The 17,862-nt window shown below is 37.4% G+C and overlaps 1 pseudogene; it reads left to right on the forward strand.

Annotated features, from left to right (window-relative positions):
* Positions 1–350: 350 nt before the first annotated feature.
* Positions 351–1,724, forward strand: LOC125392637 (tubulin beta chain-like; annotated as a pseudogene).
* The last annotated feature ends 16,138 nt before the right edge of the window (positions 1,725–17,862 follow it).

Consider the following 17,862-nt stretch of genomic DNA (forward strand, 5'->3'; position numbering starts at 1 on the left):
CCAAAGTTGACTTTCCTTTATCTTTAGATTCCTTATACTTTTAAATTAACTCTTTTTTCTTTGTTCCCAATTTCATTGTCTTTGGATACGATACTCATATGTTTATGATTTACTTTTATACTATTAATTTTCATGTTCTTTTAGTGCTCTTGGGATCTAATTGCTCACCCCCAGACTTATCCCTAGGTCTGTAGCAAGAATTCTGGCATAGCAGCCTCTTAGAACCTGCCTGCGGTCGTGGTCTCATCTTGCTGGTGTAGCCTCCGGGGCCTCATTCCATCCTTTCAGTATGAGACCAGTGCAGAAAGAAAAATAATCATATTTTCTTGCTCGGTACCTATCTTAAAGCCATGAGGGAAACTGTGCACAACCAGGCCGGACAGTATGGCAACCAGATCGATGCTAAGTTCTGGGAGGTGATAAGCGATGAATACAGCATCGACCCCACTGGTACCTACCATAGAGACAGCGACCTGTAGCTGGACCGTCTACTACAATGAAGCCACAGGTGACAAGTATGTCCCTTGAGCTATCTTGGTGGATCTAGAACCCGGGACCATGGACTCCGTTCGATCAGGTCCTTTTGACCAGATCTTCAGACTAGACAACTTTGTTTTAGGTCAGTCTGGGGCAGGCAACAACTGGGGTAAGGGTCACTACACAGAGGGAGCTGAGCTGATCGACTCCGTACTGGATGTTGTGCGGAAGGAGGCCGAAAGCTGTGACTGCCTGCAAGGCTTTGAGCTGACCCACTTTCTGGGTGGAGGGTTATGGTAAGGACACCCTGCTCATCAGCAAAATCCAAGAAGAATACCCTGACCAAATCGTGAATACCTTCAGCATGGTGCCTTCGCCCAAAGTGTCCGGCACTGTGGCCGAGCCCTATAATGCCACCCTCTCCGTCCATCCGTCCATCCAGCTGTTCGAGAAGACCGATGAGACCTACTGCATTGACAACGAGGCCCTCTATGACATCTGATTCCGTACCCTCAAGCTCACAACGCCAACCTACGGAGACCTGAAACACCTCATCTCAGCCACCATGAGCGGTGTCACCACCTGCCTGTGTTTCCCAGGCCAGCTCAATGCTGACCTCCGAAAGTTGGCTGTCAACATGGTGCCCTTCCCATGTCTCCACTTCTTCATGCCCGACTTTGCCCGGCTTATTAGTCATGGAAGCCAGCAGTACCGGGCCCTCACTGTGCCTGAACTTACCCAGCAGGTCTTCGATGCCAAGAATATGATGGGGCCTGTAACACCCGCCACGGATACCTCACCATCGCAACTGTCTTCCGCTGGCGGATGTCCATGAAGGAGGTAGATGAGTAAATGCTCAACGTGCAGAATAAGAACAGCAGCTACTTTGTGGACTGGATCCCCAACAATGTCAAGACGGCGGTCTTTGACATCCCACCCTGTGACCTCAAGATGGCACTCACCTTCATTGGAAACAGCATGGCCATCCAGGAGCTCTTCAAGCCCATCTCGGAGCAGTTCACGGACATGTTCCGCCGGAAGGCCTTCCTCCACTGGTACACAGGTGAGGGCATGGACGAGATGGAGTTCACCAAAGCCGAGAGCAACATGAATGACCTCGTCTCCGAGTACCAGCAGTACCAGGATGTCACCACAGAAGAGCAGGAGGATTTCGGGAAGGAGGCAGAAGAAGCCTAAGGCAGAGAGCCCCACATCACCTCAGAGTTTTCTTTCTGCTGCCTCTGTCCTGTTTTGTTTTCGTGTTTTTCACTGGGGCAGGGGGGGAAGTGAATGGTGCCTGGCACATAGTAGGCGCTCACTAAATGTTTGTTTGTGGAATGTCTCCTTTCTCTTTCCATTCTGACAAACCTACACTTTTGACATTCTGAGTGTTGCCCTGTTTCCTTCTGGTACCCATTTCTTATAATTGTCAATATTTCCATTATATTCCCCAGGAACCTGAGTTGTGCTCCAGAGTCTGCCTAGAACAAGTCCATTACTAAAGACCCAGATAGTGGCCACCATCCTAAAGCTATGGAGATTAGGAAGGGAAGAGGGGTGTCAGGTAGAAGTCACTGGAAAGAGAGGGGCAGGGTTTTTCAGTCAAGGCCATTTACACAGGGGAATCTACTGAGGCTTTTTTAATTGACAGGTTTTTCTCTGCCTCATCTCTCAGCCTCAGGAAAAGGATTAACAGTATTATCTCCATTTATCACCTCCAGCTGTCCTGAGCCAAATCTGCCATTGGAGGTGTCTTCACTGTATTCCTTATTTCTCTAAGGTGGGAGTGGAACAGAACCTTGGTCTCTGGCTGTCTGCTTGACCTGCAAACCTGGAAAGTTGTGCTGTCACCAGGGTGTTTGGGACCTGTCTCTGCTTCTGCTGTTTTCTTCCTGGTTCAGTTTATCCTACCCTTCTTTTTTGTGTTGAACTTTGCTGTTTTTTTTTTTTCATATTGGAAAGATGACATTGCCCCAAGAGCCAACAAATAAATGGGAGTTGGAAAAAAAAAAGAATTCTGGCATTCTGGCATAGCCTTTTTTTTCACAATTGACCCAATATCCAAAGGACACAAAGACTTTCTCCCTTAAGTTACCTTCCACCTACTCATCCCAGCCTCCCAGGTTCCATCAATAGGCTCCCCTGTGAATATACCAGAGGAGCAGGACTGTAAAACAGATAACAGGCAGCCAACACACTTCCCAAAATTTAAGAGTGGAAACAGAAAACTTGGAATAAAACAACCCCCCAACGAAGAAAAACGCTGAGCTCAGAAACTAGGCAGATGTTTATTCCAATCCTAGATGCCTATATGCCAGTATAAGCACACAATTAGCAATGACCATGTGAATATATCTCCACTAGAGAATACCCATTCTATCACAGCAGGTCCTAAATATTCCAGTATATCTCAAGCGCAAGAAAAAGAGCTCAAAAATTATAGAAAATGATACATGTCCTTTAAAATAAAATAAATAAATCCCTGAAAGAAACCCAGGTAAACACACAGAGCTGGAGTAACAGAAAAAATCCCTTTAAAAAAAGAAAGAAAACACAAGCAATACATGAGAGAAATGAATAAAACTGTTCAAGACCAGTTCAGGCATTCTCCCCTCTGCTGCCCAAGGACCTAGCTAGGGACATCATCATGGAGACCTGGGATCCCCCCTAGAGCCAAGTCTCTTGCCAACCCTAAAAATGGATCCCTGTTGAAGGAACAGCAGGCCACTTCCTGCCGCCTGCCTACCAGGTACCCCACAGCCAGCAAGCCCCAAAGAAAATCACACAGAGATCTCCATAAGTTATAAAACTGATTGGCCCATTATCTCAGGCTACTTATTAGCTCTTATAACTTACGTTAGCCCATTATTTTTATCTATGTTAGCCACACCTTTCACAGCTGGGCAAGTTACATCTTGCTTCTTAGTGGCCTGTGCAGGAATAGAGGAATGCTCTTCCTCCTTCCTAGCCTTCTCCTGTTCTCCTAGCCCCGCCTCTATTTCCTGTCTGGCTGACCCGCCTATACTTCCCGCCTGGCCAATCAGCATTTTATTAAAATACATGAGTGACAGAATACAGATACCTTCTTCCCTGTTTCTATATCTGCCCTACCTTCATCTCCACCCTCCCACTCCCCCAAGCTCTCACCAGTCTTTTCCTTCTCCCTTCCCTCTCCCCTTGATGATTATCTCTAATCATATCTCTAATCACCATAGAATCATAGAATATCACTATAGAATCATAGAATAGAGAAAATAGAGAAATGAAATTAATCCCAGTTCAAATACCCAGAAAACATTTTCAGGAAAGTCACAGAAAAAATTTTCTAAATAAGGAAATTCATATAAAGGTACAAAATGCATACAGAGCATCCAGTATATTGGATCAGAAAAAAAGCAGTCAATCTACTATATATTAATGGAATTACTAAAGATATAGAACAAAGGAATAAAATTAAAAGCTCTAAGGCAAAAATACTCAAAAAAAAAAAAATAGAGAGAGACAGACACATTAGAATTGCACTTGATATCTCAATGAAAACTCTAAAACCAAGAAGGGCCTGGGCAGATGTGTTATAGACTCTAAGAGATCACACTAATACTCTAACAAAACTTTTTATTATCATAGTGTAGGAAAATAAGGTATTCAATGATAAACCCAACTTTGTACAGTGTTTATCTACAAATTCACCACTACAAAGAATGTTAGAAGGAAATTCCAACCTAAGAAGGTTAAGTATACCCATGATAACTCAGGGAATAAATAATCTCACACCGGCAAAATAAACAGAAGAAAAAGAAAAACATACAAATATAGATAGAGATACCACCACCACCAACAGAAACAACAAAATAACAGGAATAAATAAGCTTTGGTCATTGATATTTCTCAAAATCAATGTACCCAATTCCCCAATGAAAAGACACAGATGAACAAAATTCATGAGACAATAGGATCCATCATTTTACTGCATCCAAGAAACACACCTCAACATCAAGGAGAGATATTACTTTAGGGTTAAAGGTGGGGGAAATAATCTAAGCAAATGCACCTATGAAGATAGCTAGTGTAGCCAAGTTACTATTTAACAATAAAGATTACAAAAAAACTAATCAAAAGACACAGGGAAGGATACAGCATACTCATAAAAGGAAAAATCCACCAAGATGGCATTTCATTTCTTACCATATATGCTCCAGATACAAGGGTAACCAAGTGTGTAAAAGAAACAGCAAACCGCACACTGACCCTCACACACTGACAGTAGTAGACTCCAGTACTCTACTCTCACCAGTATACACATCATCCAGACAAAAACTAAACAGAGAAATACTGGAGTTAACAAACATTAAAAATCAAATAAAAAGAGTAGCAGATATTTATAGAATATTACACCCAAACACAAAGAATATACCTCTTTCTCAGTGCCTCAGGGAACTGTCTGCAAAACTGACCACATACTCAGACATTATGAAAGTCTCACAGTTACAAAAAATTTAAATAACTTCTTTTCTTCTGTCAGATGACATTGGCTTAAAGCTGGAAATCAACAAAACCCATTCCATATCTTGGGATGCCATGCTCAATCTTAATGTAGGGGAAGGAGCTGGTTCCTGCCCCAACTTAATGTGCCAGACTTTGTTGACTCCCAAGGGAGCCCTTACCCATTGGAAGGAAATGAATGGGAGTAGACTTTGGTGGGTGGAGATGGGAGGAGGAGTGAGCTGAGAACTGTGGTTGGAATGTAAGATGAATTTTAAAAAATAACTTCTCCTCAAGCATCACCTTCTCCCCTTCCTTCTACTCCCTGCCCCCATGCTCCCAATTTTGTCAGGCGATCTTGTCTGTTTCCAATTTCCAGGTCGGTCTACATATGTTTTTCTTTGGGTTCACCTTATTACTTAGATTCTCTAGGATCATGAACTATAAGCTCAATGTAATTTGTTTATACCTAGTATCCACTTACGTGTGAGGAGAACATGAGGGCATGGGATAGTCGAGAAGGAGGAAGGACAGATATGAGATCAAGGAAATAGATATCTTTTATTTTAGCATAAATATTTTTTATTTTTTACTTTTTCAGGTTTTATTATTATTATTATTATTAAAAATTTTCACCTCCTCCCCTCCTCCCATTTCTCTCCCCCTCCCGCCACCCCCGCTCCCCCTCCCTCTCCAGTCCAAAGAGCAGTCAGGGTTCCCTACCCTGTGGGAAGTCCAAGGTCCTCCCCCACCCATCCATTTCTAGGAAGGTGAGCATCCAAACAGACTAGGTTCTCACAAAGCCAGTACATGCAGTAGAATCAAAACCCAGTGCCATTGTACTTGGCTTCTCAGTCAGCCCTCCTTGTAAGTCATGTTCAGAGAGTCGGGTTTGATCACATGCTCCATCAGCCCCAGTCCAGCTGGCCTTGGTGAGTTCCCATTAGATCAGCCCCACCATCACAATGGGTGGGCATACCCCTCGTGGTCCTGACTTCCTTGCTCATGTTCTCTCTCCTTCTGCTCCTCATAAGGACGTTGGAAGCTCAGTCCAGTGCTTCAATGTGGGTCTGGAACGAGATATCTTGATTGGGGGAGCCACTATGCAGTTAGCAAGAAACCTGGCTCTAGAAAAATTGCCAGAAATCCACAAGGATGACCCTAGCTAAGACCCTAAGCAATAGAGGAGAGAGTTCTTGGACAGAACTTACCCTGTATTCAGAGTGATGATTATCTTAAATATCACCATAGAACCTTCATCCAACAACAGATGCAAACAGAGGCAGAGTCCCACAACGGAACACTGGACTGGGCTCCCAAAATCCAGCTGAGGAGTACAAAGAATGAAAATGTGAGCAAAGAAGTCAAGACCATGAAGGGTTCATCCACTGAAACAGTTGACCTGAGCTAGTGGGAGCTCACCAACTCCAGCTGGACTGGGAAGAAACAAGCATAAGACCAAACTAGTCCCTCTGAATATAGCTGACAGTAGTGTGGCTGGGGCACAGTGAGGGGCCACGAGCAGTGGCACTGGGATTTATCTCTATGGCATGTACTGACTTTTTGGGATTCTATTCTCTTGGATGGATACCTTGCTCAGCCTAGATGTAGTAGGGAGGGCATTGGACCTTCTACAAAACAAAGTGCCTTACCTTCTCTTAGGATTATAGGGGGGTGGTGTCTTAGGGTACATGGAGGGAATGGGAGGAGGGGAGGGAGTGGAAATTTGGATTGGTATTTTATTAAAAAAATCTAATAAAAATTAAATAAATAAATAAATAAATTTTAAAAGATGAAAATAAAAGAAAACAACAAAAAGCAGAAAGCTTACAAACAGAAACTGAACAACTTCCTATTGAATAAAAATAAATCAAGACAGGAAAAAAGAAATAAAAGATATCCTAGAATTAAATGAAAATGAATAGACAACATATCCAAATTTATTGGACAATATGAGAGCTGAGCTAAGAGGAAAGTTCAAAGTACTAGGTGCCTACATAAGACAATTAGAGAGATCTCATATCAGCAAGGTAACAACACACCTTAAAAAACACTAGACTAAAATGAGGTAAGTACAGAAGAGAAGCAAACAGCAAGAACAGTTCAAATTGGGGCCTGAAATCAATAAAATAGAAACAAAGAGAAAAATATAAAGACTCAGTGAAGCAAAGAATTTGTTGTTTGAGAAAAGCAAGATAGACAAGCCCTGATCTAAACCAACTAAAAGGCAGAGACAGAGATAAATGGAGCAAATTAGAATCAAAAGGGGAATATAACAATAGACACCTAGGAAATTCAAAGAATCATAAAGACATGTTTAGAAAACTTTACTTTACTTTACTTTTACTTTTACTTACTTTACTCCTTCCCATGGGAAGGAGCGATCAGGTGTGTGGGGAGAGACAAGTGGACTTGGGGGCCACTTTGAGGGTTGTTTGGAAATCTAGTGAATTAGAAATTTCTTGGAATGTATGAAAGTGATCCTCATGAGAACTCCTACAAATGAGGAATATGGAATATCAACTGGCCATTTCCTGTAACCAGTTGAGGCTTCTAGTTCTGGAATACATTCAGTTGAGGTATTGACCATCCAGGGGGCTCATAGAAATTCCCAAACAACTCAAGCCATTGCTAAGTCTAAAGTTTACCTCTGAAAACCTACATGGGTGCCCTATTGCTGAGGACAATACCCATACAATGCATTGAATATGGAAAAGACAAACATGGAGGCTACAGCACTACATTCTGGACTCTATTGTGGGAAGGTACACTTCAGGGCACAGAAAACAAAATGCAGAAACCAAACCAGTCAAAAAATATTTGGTCTACAATCTTTCTTGCTTGAAAAATATGTTATGGCAAAGGTGAACTAGAACTTGTGAGAGTAGAAAATCAATGTCTAATTTTATTTAAGGCCAACTCAAAGAGAAGGAATCCATAGCTGACACTGGTTGGGTAACCAAGAACCAGAGACTAGATACCTAGTCCAGAAATGGAGGATTAAACAAAATAAAACTGGCCAAAAAAAGATACCAATAAAACATTTCCTAATATCCTTCTATGTTCATAGATCAAAATGGGTATCTGTTCCTTAGGTATAGGAGTTGTGATCAATATGTATCCATTGGAAGTAGGGTGAACATCTTGGCACTTTGATTCGTTGGAGTTTTCTGTAGTTTTTCTGTTCCTTGATGTGAAAGTAAGAAGATCTTACTAAGCAGACCTGTAATGTTTTAATCATGACTCACATCTCTCCTCCAGTTTTATGTATGTATAGCAAACTCTCAAAACATCCATGAATAATTAGGAACTTGAAATAAATAGTCTGTGTTAAAGGGTTGGCGTATATTTGGTGAAATCTACATTTCAGTATTTTCCAAGTAACTCTCTTTGAAGTTTTAATCTCTTAAAATAAAAAATTATCTTTTGAATTTCTCTGTGTTTTATAAAAACACTAATTGACTCTGTGTTGTAATACATTTCCAATATGTTTCTAAGATGTAGGAGAAATGAAAAGAGCTCTCTCAAACACTAGCAAAGACTATTCAATATGTAACTGAACCTGTTGATTGTATCTTTTATAGTTTCATTGGAATAAAGTTGCACAATACACTTACTGATTGCCTTAGATTATTTTGTGGAAAGACAGTTGATAATAGGTAGAAAAAAATCGCACATATTGTGATACATACTGAGTACTCCAAACCTGATTTCACTGCATCTGGACCAAAAGTCTTGAGAGAGGTGATTAGGGCTGAATGAAATTTGGAGTGGGATATTGTCAGTACAAAAGTAATGGCTGTAGAACACTGCAGAGAGTATTCATTCAAACATAATTGGACACAATGGAAAAGCAGTTCTCTGCAAGCTAAGATGAGAGCCTCCCTTTAGACCAAACATACAGACACATTGATCTTGGCTTTGTAAGAATCCAGAGTTTTAACAAAATAGATTTATGTTATTTTGTCCTTCCAGTCTATGATGTTTGATTGTGAAAAACTAAGAAGAGTAATACAAAGTATAAATCTTAATATAGTACCTGGTAATTTACATAAACATAGTGATTAATCTGTAGAATAATCATTGTAGATTTCAAATGCTAGGTTGTCAAGGTAAAGCTTGCTTATATTATTTGTAATTGAAGAAGTATAGCAAAATAAAGAAAGGGGTTACTGGCAAGGCTAAGAATGTTTAATAGTATTGAGATAAAAGTTGGAATGATGACAGTTAATCAGCCTGCAATCACATATCTGAGAAATGACAGCAAAGTATGATTTTTCATATATTTCAGAATATTTGGTTTTATAGACCAACCTAAAGGGACTTGCGTTTTTGTAATATTAAGTAGTCTACTAAGGAATTAATTTTTAATTTTAGTTTACTATGTCTACTAAATTGAGAATGTTTTGAGTGCTCCTTAAGAAAAATACAAAACTACTGTAACTATATGAATTTTAGGTGTTCAGATTTTGGAAGACTATGAATTATTGTAAGAAAAAAAGTGAAGATAATGTTCAAATTTCAATCTGTTTTATGTTTAATTAAGATTCTAATACCCATGACCGAAGAGACCACTCCAATATTTCTGGAAGAAGTGAATGTAAGTTTGAATATGTTCTGCATGAGCCAGTTAGACTAGGTCCTAGAATAAATAGGGCAAAAAGACTTTCTTAAAAGCCCCACATCAACAAATTACATAAAATCATTTTCAATAAATAAAACTCAGGAAAGAACGCAAATTTGCTCTTATTTTATGCTTTAGAAAAGTTTGTCAATATTGATTGGCTGCATAAAATTCACATGTAATATGCAATTCATGTATTTCAGCTATTAACTTTAATAGCTCTTTTAGTATCTTTTTGCTTTCACCATGGTTTTAAAAATAGCATTACTTGTTTGATATTAAAGGATTTTTGTCATATTTAAAGAAAATCCACATACATAAAAAAATGTATAATCACAGCCAACAAGGTAATCACACCACAACTATATAACACTACACACAGCAATTTGTTTTGCACAACTTTGATATAAAAATTCCCTTTAAAAGAACTTTATAAAGATTATAAAGCTTTTTCAACATTCAGATTATGTAAAAGTTATGCCATCATTTGGGAATGTATGGATATATGCATGTGTATATGCTTCATAAAATGATGCGATTTATTTTATTGCTTATAATTAATAATTATTACTGTGGACAAAACACCTTTCATCATTAGTCTACAATCTAGCTATAGAACAATCTATTCTATCATTTTAGACTCTGTCCTCACTTCCATCATTTAATTTAAAAAGGTCATTTGTTTTGCATTAACTTCCATTAAGTTGTTTACTAAATACTGGTCTTTATAATATGTAACACGGTACAATCCTGCTACACTGAACACTAGCTACACAGTCCTCAGGTGCTCAATGAGACATTCCTGGCTACAGACATGACTGAGCCTAATGATCAATGTACAATAGGCTTTAATCAGTTAAGATGTTATAATTATTTTTATAGTGATTAAATAAGTATTTCACTAAATGAATGATACTCTAGTTCTCTTGAACACTATAAAGTAAGATTCCAAATATTACTTCAAACCTAGTTTTAGTTCATACAGTGAGTTCTACTTTACTACATTGTGAAAATAAATACATACATATTTCAATTATTCCAGAATGACATGCAATTGAGAATTTTTTTTAAAGTAATTTTATTAAATTATAAAAGTTTCCATTTCCGCCCCTCCTCCCACCACCCTCCCACTCCCCCCACTCCTCTCCTCCTTCCTCTCCATCCCTAAGAGCAGTCAGGGTTTCTTGCCCTGTGGGAAGTTCAAGTTCCTCGCCCCTCCCTCCAGGTCCAGGAAGGTGAGTGTCCAGACAGACAGGATCCGCAAAATCCAGTATATGCAGAGGAAACAATCCCCAGTGCCATTGTCAATGGCTTTTCAGAAAGACTCCAGGCCAGCCACATTCAGAGAATCCGGCCACATTCAGAGAATCTGGTTGGATTGCGTCCTCGTTCAGTCCCAGTCCAACTGCCCTTGGTAAACTCTCATTAGATCCGTCCCCTTGTATCAGTGGGTGATCTCATCCCTCGCAGTCCTTATTTCCTTTTTCATTTTCTTCGTCCTTCTGCTCCTCATTTGGACCTTGGGGGGCTCAGTCCGGTGCTCCAATGTGGGTCTCCGTCCGTATCGCCATCCATCGTCGGATGAAGGTTCTCTCTGATTTTGCCTTTTTTGCTCACATTCTCTTTCCTTCTGCTTCTCCTTTGGACCTAGGGAGTTAAGTCCAGTGTTCTGATGTGCGACTCTGTCTCTATCTCCATCCATCGTCAGATGAAGATTCTATGGTAATAGGCAAAATATTCATCAGTATGGTTATGGGCCAAGGCCGTTTCAGGCACCCTCTCCTCTGTCCAGAAAACAATCTGAGGATCACTCCTTGGACCTGGGATCCCATTTATAATCAAGTCTCCTGTAAACCCTAAAATGAATCCCTTAGTTGAAATAAATTCTTCCCTGATCCCATATCCATTCTTCCTCCCTCCCTCCCATTCCAGTCCACCGAGCTTTCCCCATTCCTCCCCTACTCCCTTCTCTCTAACCCTCTCCTCTTCCAACAACCCTCCCACCCCGCCATGCACCCGAGGTTACCTGGGTCTCTTGTCTATTTCCAATCTCCAGGCAGATAGCTACATGATTTTCATCAGGTTCACCTTCTTATTTAGCTTCTCTAGGATCACGAATAATAGGCTCAAAGACCTTTAATTATGGTTAGAATTCACTTATGAGTGAATACATACCATATTCCTCTTTTTGTGTCTGACTTACCTCACTCAGTAAAGCGTTTTCTATTTCCATCCATTTGCATGTAAAATTCAAGATGTCATTGTTTTTTACAGCTGAGTAAACTCTAAAGTGTATATGTTCCACACCTTTTTTAACCATTCTTCTACTGAGGGGCACCTAGGTTGTTTCCAGGTTCTGGCTATTACAAATAGTGCTGCTATGAACATAGTTGAACAAATGCTTTTGTAGTATGTTAGGGCATCTCTTGGGTATATTCCCAAGAGTGGAATTGCTGGGTCCTGAGGGAGGTTGACTCCCAGTTTCCCGAGAAACTGCCACACTGATTTCCACAGTGGCTGCACAAGTTTGCATTCCCACCAACAATGGATGAGTGTTCTCCTCATTCCATATCCTCTCCAGCATAGGCTATCATTTGTGTTTTTGAGTTTGGCTATTCTGACTGGTATAAGATGATATCTCAAAGTTGTTTTGATTTGCATTTCCCTGATCTCTAAGGAGGTTGAGCATGACCTTAAGTGCCTTTTGGCCCTTCGAAGTTCATCTGTTGTGAATTCTCTGTTCCGTTCAGTACCCCATTTTTTAATTTGGTTAATTAGAGTTTTAGTGTCTAGTTTCTTGAGTTCTTTGTATATTTTGGAGATCAGACCTTTGTCTGATGAGGGGTTGGTGAAGATCTTCTCCCAGTTGGAAGGTAGCCTTTTTGTCTTACTGACAGTGTCCTTTGCTTTGCAGAAGCTTCTCAGTTTCAGTAGGTCCCATTTATTCATTGTTTCTCTTATTGTCTGCGCTCTTGGGGTTCTGTTTAGGAAGTGATCTCCTGTGCTTATATCTTGTAGACTCCCACTTTCTCTTCTATCAGGTTCAAAGTGGTCGGATTAATGTTGATGTCTTTAATCCATTTGGACCTGAGTTTTGTGCATGGTGATAGATATGGATCTATTTTCATTCTTTTACAGGTTGACATCCAGTTATGCCAGCACCATTTGTTAAAGATGCTTTCCTTCTTCCATTGTATACCTTTAGCTCCCTTGTCAAATATCAGGTGTTCATACGTTTGTGGGTTAATACCCGGATCTTCTATTCGATTCCATAGGTCGACTTCTCTGTTCTTATGCCAATACCAAGCTGTTTTCAAAACTGTAGCTCTGTAATAGAGTTTGAAGTCAGAGATGGTAATGCCTCCAGAAGTTCCTTTATTGTATAAGATTGTTTTGGCTATCCTGGGTTTTTTGTTTTTCCATATAACCTTGATTATTGTTCTCTCAAGGTCTGTGAAGAAGTTTGATGGGATTTTGATGGGGATTGCATTGAATCTATAGATTGCTTTTGGTAGAATTGTCATTTTTACTATGTTGATTCTCCCAATCCAAGAACAGGGGAGGTCTTTCCATTTTCTGGTATCCTCCTCAATTTCTTTCTTCAAGGACTTAAAGTTCTTGTCAAATAGGTCTTTCACTTCCTTGGTTAGAGTTACCCCAAGATATTTTATGCTATTTGTGGCTATCATGAAAGGTAATGTTTCTCTGATTTCCCTCTCTGCTTCTTTATCCTTTGTGTATAGGAGGGCAACCGATTTTTTGGAGTTGATCTTGTATCCTACCACATTACTAAAGGTGTTTATCAGCTGTAGGAGTTCTTTGGTAGAGTTTTTGGGGTTGCTTATGTACACTATCATATTGTCTGCAAATACAAAGTCTGTCAACATCACTGCATTACTTAGCAAATGATTATAACTTAATATGTGTTTTGTTTAAATAATTCTTTTAAGTTTTCATTGAAGTATGTTAATGAAAACATAGTTTTATGCCTGCTAATTTTGAGTTGTTGCTGGCCAGTGTTCCATAAATTAGGGAAGCTCAAGTGCATTATAGATTTTAGCCCACACAGAAAATTAATGATATATAATGCACATATGTATCTGATAAAGAATTAAAAAATGCTGGACATAGTGAGATAATGATAAGCAAAATTAAATAATAAAACTATTTAAGTCTGTTAATATTAAAATTTAAATGTTATTTGATCAAAAAGAAAACCCATGTGCATCGATCAGAAAATTTCTACATTAATAAAATCCTTGCTATATTTTTTATAAACTACTTAGATCCCATCATGTAGCTCAATATTAATAATAAATAATGCTGTATATCTTCTCTTCTGAGGGTTTGTGTTCTTTTTTCATGATATTTTTGAGTTACTTTCAGAGGTAGACAGAGCAATTTAAATCTTAAAGATGATTTCTAGGTTTGTATGTATGTATATTTATTAAATTCAATTAATGCTCAAGTTTATTTTATAAATTAATTCATAAGGATACATCACTGTCATATATTACATTTGTATAAGAAACTCACTTCAGGAATCTTCTTTTTTTTTTTTAAGAAGTGAGGCTCTGTGTTTTGTGAGATAACTACCCATAGTAATTGATCTGAAACAAATCTATTTCCTTGTGTATTTTCATACTCTTCAGATAGATCTATACATGTTGAAGTACTGATGGAACTTAAAAGTTCCAGTCTTGACTAATGTAGTTATCAATGCATATTTACTAAGGCCAAAAAATGAAAGTGTTTTTAGGTAAAAAAAACCAAGAAGCCCATGAGCATTTTTAATTTCAGTGATACAACAGGGCTCACAGAGAATGGTCTCGCTCTGTTCCTCTCTGATCTCAGTGTAAAATAAACAATCTTCAAATGAAACTGAGAACAGAGTAGTTTTCCCCGTGAGCCATGAGTAATTTCCTAGTTTATGTGAGCAGCAGCTCTAAAGTTCAGATGTTGTTAACAATGGTGTGGCAGAGTCCCTCAGAAATATAATGGTAAATTTTTCCTTCCCTTCAAACCTGAGTGCTTTGATAGGAGAATTGTTGGTTTTAGTTATTGTTAATGTACAGTTAATAAACAGTTTACATCTTTTTGATTTCAGATAATATAAAAATATGAAATTCAACTGCAAGTTTATAATACAACAATTATTTTGTCTGTTTTTTCTTGTTGTTCAAAAATAGCATTAATTATTATGGACCTAGATAGTGTTCTTTATCAGATATCTATAAGTGAAAGGAAAGTTACATATTTCTGCTCGAGAGTGAGACAGAAGAATCTAAATGTATGTTAACATATTCAACTGTGACTCTCTGTTGAATAGTTGAAGTACTTGGATACTGTAGATTGGAATCTATTTGTTACAATCTAAATGTTGAAAGACAAAGAAAAAAAAGTTGTCTGGATAAGAAATGGAGTTGCCTTGTATTTATTGTAGACTGATCTGTAGAATGCAAGTCAGAGAACTCAGAGATGAAAAGTGGACTTGATAATTCTATTATCAAGTTTGACTATGCCATTTTACATAAGCTTGACACCAAATCAGTAGAATCATACATGCATTAAAAATTCTTCACTGCATAAAATTTATACCTTGGAGTCCCTCAATTATCCTACCTCTTGTTGCAAGAAAACTATATAACTGAACTACTCATACTTAAAGAAATGAAAATTCTTTTCATGGTTAGTTGCAATAGTCAACTAGACTGGATGTAGAATCATTAAAAGTTAAATTGTAGATGTGAATATTCATTTAAATTATGATATTTGAGGCACATTCTCTGGATTGCATCTCAGTAGTGACTAAAACCTAAATGATTATCCAATATAAAGTTTTGATCTCTAAGACATACATATACCAGTAACAGGATAGAATTTCAGCAAGTTGTATTTATATTTTTTCATTAACATAGCAGTAATAATAAAAGAAAGCAGCTGTTTTCATGGAAGAGAACTGACATGGTAGCATCATATGGAAAGAATTTGAGGGAGGGAGAAAAATGTTGTAATTTATGCTTTAATTAAATAAAAAGAAATGAATAAAAAATTTAAAAGATAGGAATGTACATAAGCAGCAGTATGCGTTGCTTTCTGCTTCTTGACTAAAGATGCATGTACCATCAATCTTGTATCTCATCCCTTTGAATTCTCCGTCGTATTTCCCTGTATGAATGTGAACAAAATAGATACTTCCTCTTTTAAGTCTCAAGGTATTTAAGTTTGTCAGAATAATTTAAGTCACAATAGGAAATATAACTAAAAGAGATGCTTTGTCTCAGTTCATTCCATAGATGTCACCTTAGAAGGTCTCATAAGTCAAAGCAAAGTTATTTAAATCAGATTATTGATTGTTGTTATTTAAGGGATTATCTTTGCTTTTAATATGCTCTTTTATATCTATGGCTTTTTTCATCGAGAAATAATAATGTGCATGGTTTCAGTCAATTGCTTATGGTTATAAACAAACCTGATTAATTGTAAAATATTACAAATTTTTAAATACCTTTAAACACTCTTAGAATCACAGATAATACACATTTTCAGCAAAATTTAGAATATATATTTCTAATGTAAGTACAGAGTGGAGATTGATAACCAATAGTAACTTTAAAATGCTTTGTGCAGTTTTGGTTTAGTAGACCATTGAAAACTAGTAGAGAAAATTCACATTTCTATCTCACTGACATCTTTCTTTCTGTTTGGAAAAATTGTTGCTATTACTAGAACAATGATGACTAATAATCATTATTGACCAAAACATCAAGTTGATTTAGGTTTTCTTAGTTTTTGTTCCATTAACTTTCTGTACGGGTTTACTCTTAATTATATGACTCCTTTTGTTATCTCCATTTCAGCATACCATGGTTTTCTTTGAGAATTGTGATGGTTGAGAAGGGTATTATTCAAACATATGGAAAGGTACCTAGTTATCACTAGTTATCTGATCTTCCTCACACTATACTGAAAGATGGTATGTCTGGATAAATTCCAGATAGATCAACTGATCTGAAATCACATCGAGCAATGATTCACAGAATCTGTATCCACACACTCTCATTGTTTGTAATTATTTTGACAGCCTGCTTTAAGTAAGATCTTTCAAGTTTATTCACTGAATAAACATTTTATTATTGTCCTCATTGAAGCAAGGTCAATGCACAGAAAACCCTCCATTAATAGATGGGAGTTATTCTCTGTCTTTGTGAAGACAAAGTATTCAAACTGATGATTTGGAAATTTTTTTTCATGGGGTATTAAATTCATGCTCTGTATTTAAATAAACCATTAATTAATTGGTTAGAACATGTATATTTTGAAATATATTTGGTTATTGGATTAAAATTTATTAATACTTTATATTCATTGATAGTATTTTTCAGGTTTTATCACTGAGATATTATATTGATTACCATCTTCCTATGGCTTACTGCAGAATATTATGAATAGATGTACAGTTTCATTTTCTGATTGTTGTCATGCCTCTCTTCCAACCCAGAGATACACATATGTTAAGAAAATGTTATAAGAAATATTATGTTTCATTTTAGTCGTTATTTTTTGGTAGTGCGTTATTACAGGACTGTACACAATCTTATTTGATCACATGTTAAAATCAATCTTTTTTTTAAAAAAAGTACTTGGTTCTTTTTCTTGGAAAATGGTGTAGAAAGCAGTAAGTAGCAACTAAGTTTTGTTGATGGTGGTACAGGGTTCTTCTAATAGTCTTGAGTTCAGAATTGTGTCTAAAATTGTATGTGCAACCATTTTTCTATGTAACCATCTGTATTTATATTAAGGAAACTTCAATTCACACCAATGCATCTCATTCTAATTAAGGACCACATGCTTAATTCTATTCCATTCCCTCTGTTTGTTTGTAAATTACCATTTCATTAGTATGATATTTCTAACCATCTGTTAGATATGCGCTTAACTTTTACAATCCAGTGCACACACTTAAAAGTATTGGAATTTTGACCCATATCTCCATAAAATAAAACTACCTAATAAGGTTAATTATTTATATACAATTTATTGCCCTTTAGTATGGTGGAGTCCACTTATTTAGATAGTTATGTGAATCGAAACATCTTTTATTCAAACTCATTTAATGGGCTTATTATGTTTCTTAGCAATTTAGATAAGTACTGTATAGCACTTTTCCTTCAGTATTGTGATTGCTTCATTTTGGTGAAGAATATTTTAATTTTAATACATTAATGTTTACTGTTTTAAGTTTTTATATATCCACACTTAAAGATTATAATATAAAG

The sequence above is a fragment of the Myodes glareolus genome, chromosome 2 (genome assembly GCF_982192425.1).
Source record: "Myodes glareolus chromosome 2, mMyoGla1.1, whole genome shotgun sequence".
NCBI lineage: Eukaryota > Metazoa > Chordata > Mammalia > Rodentia > Cricetidae > Myodes > Myodes glareolus.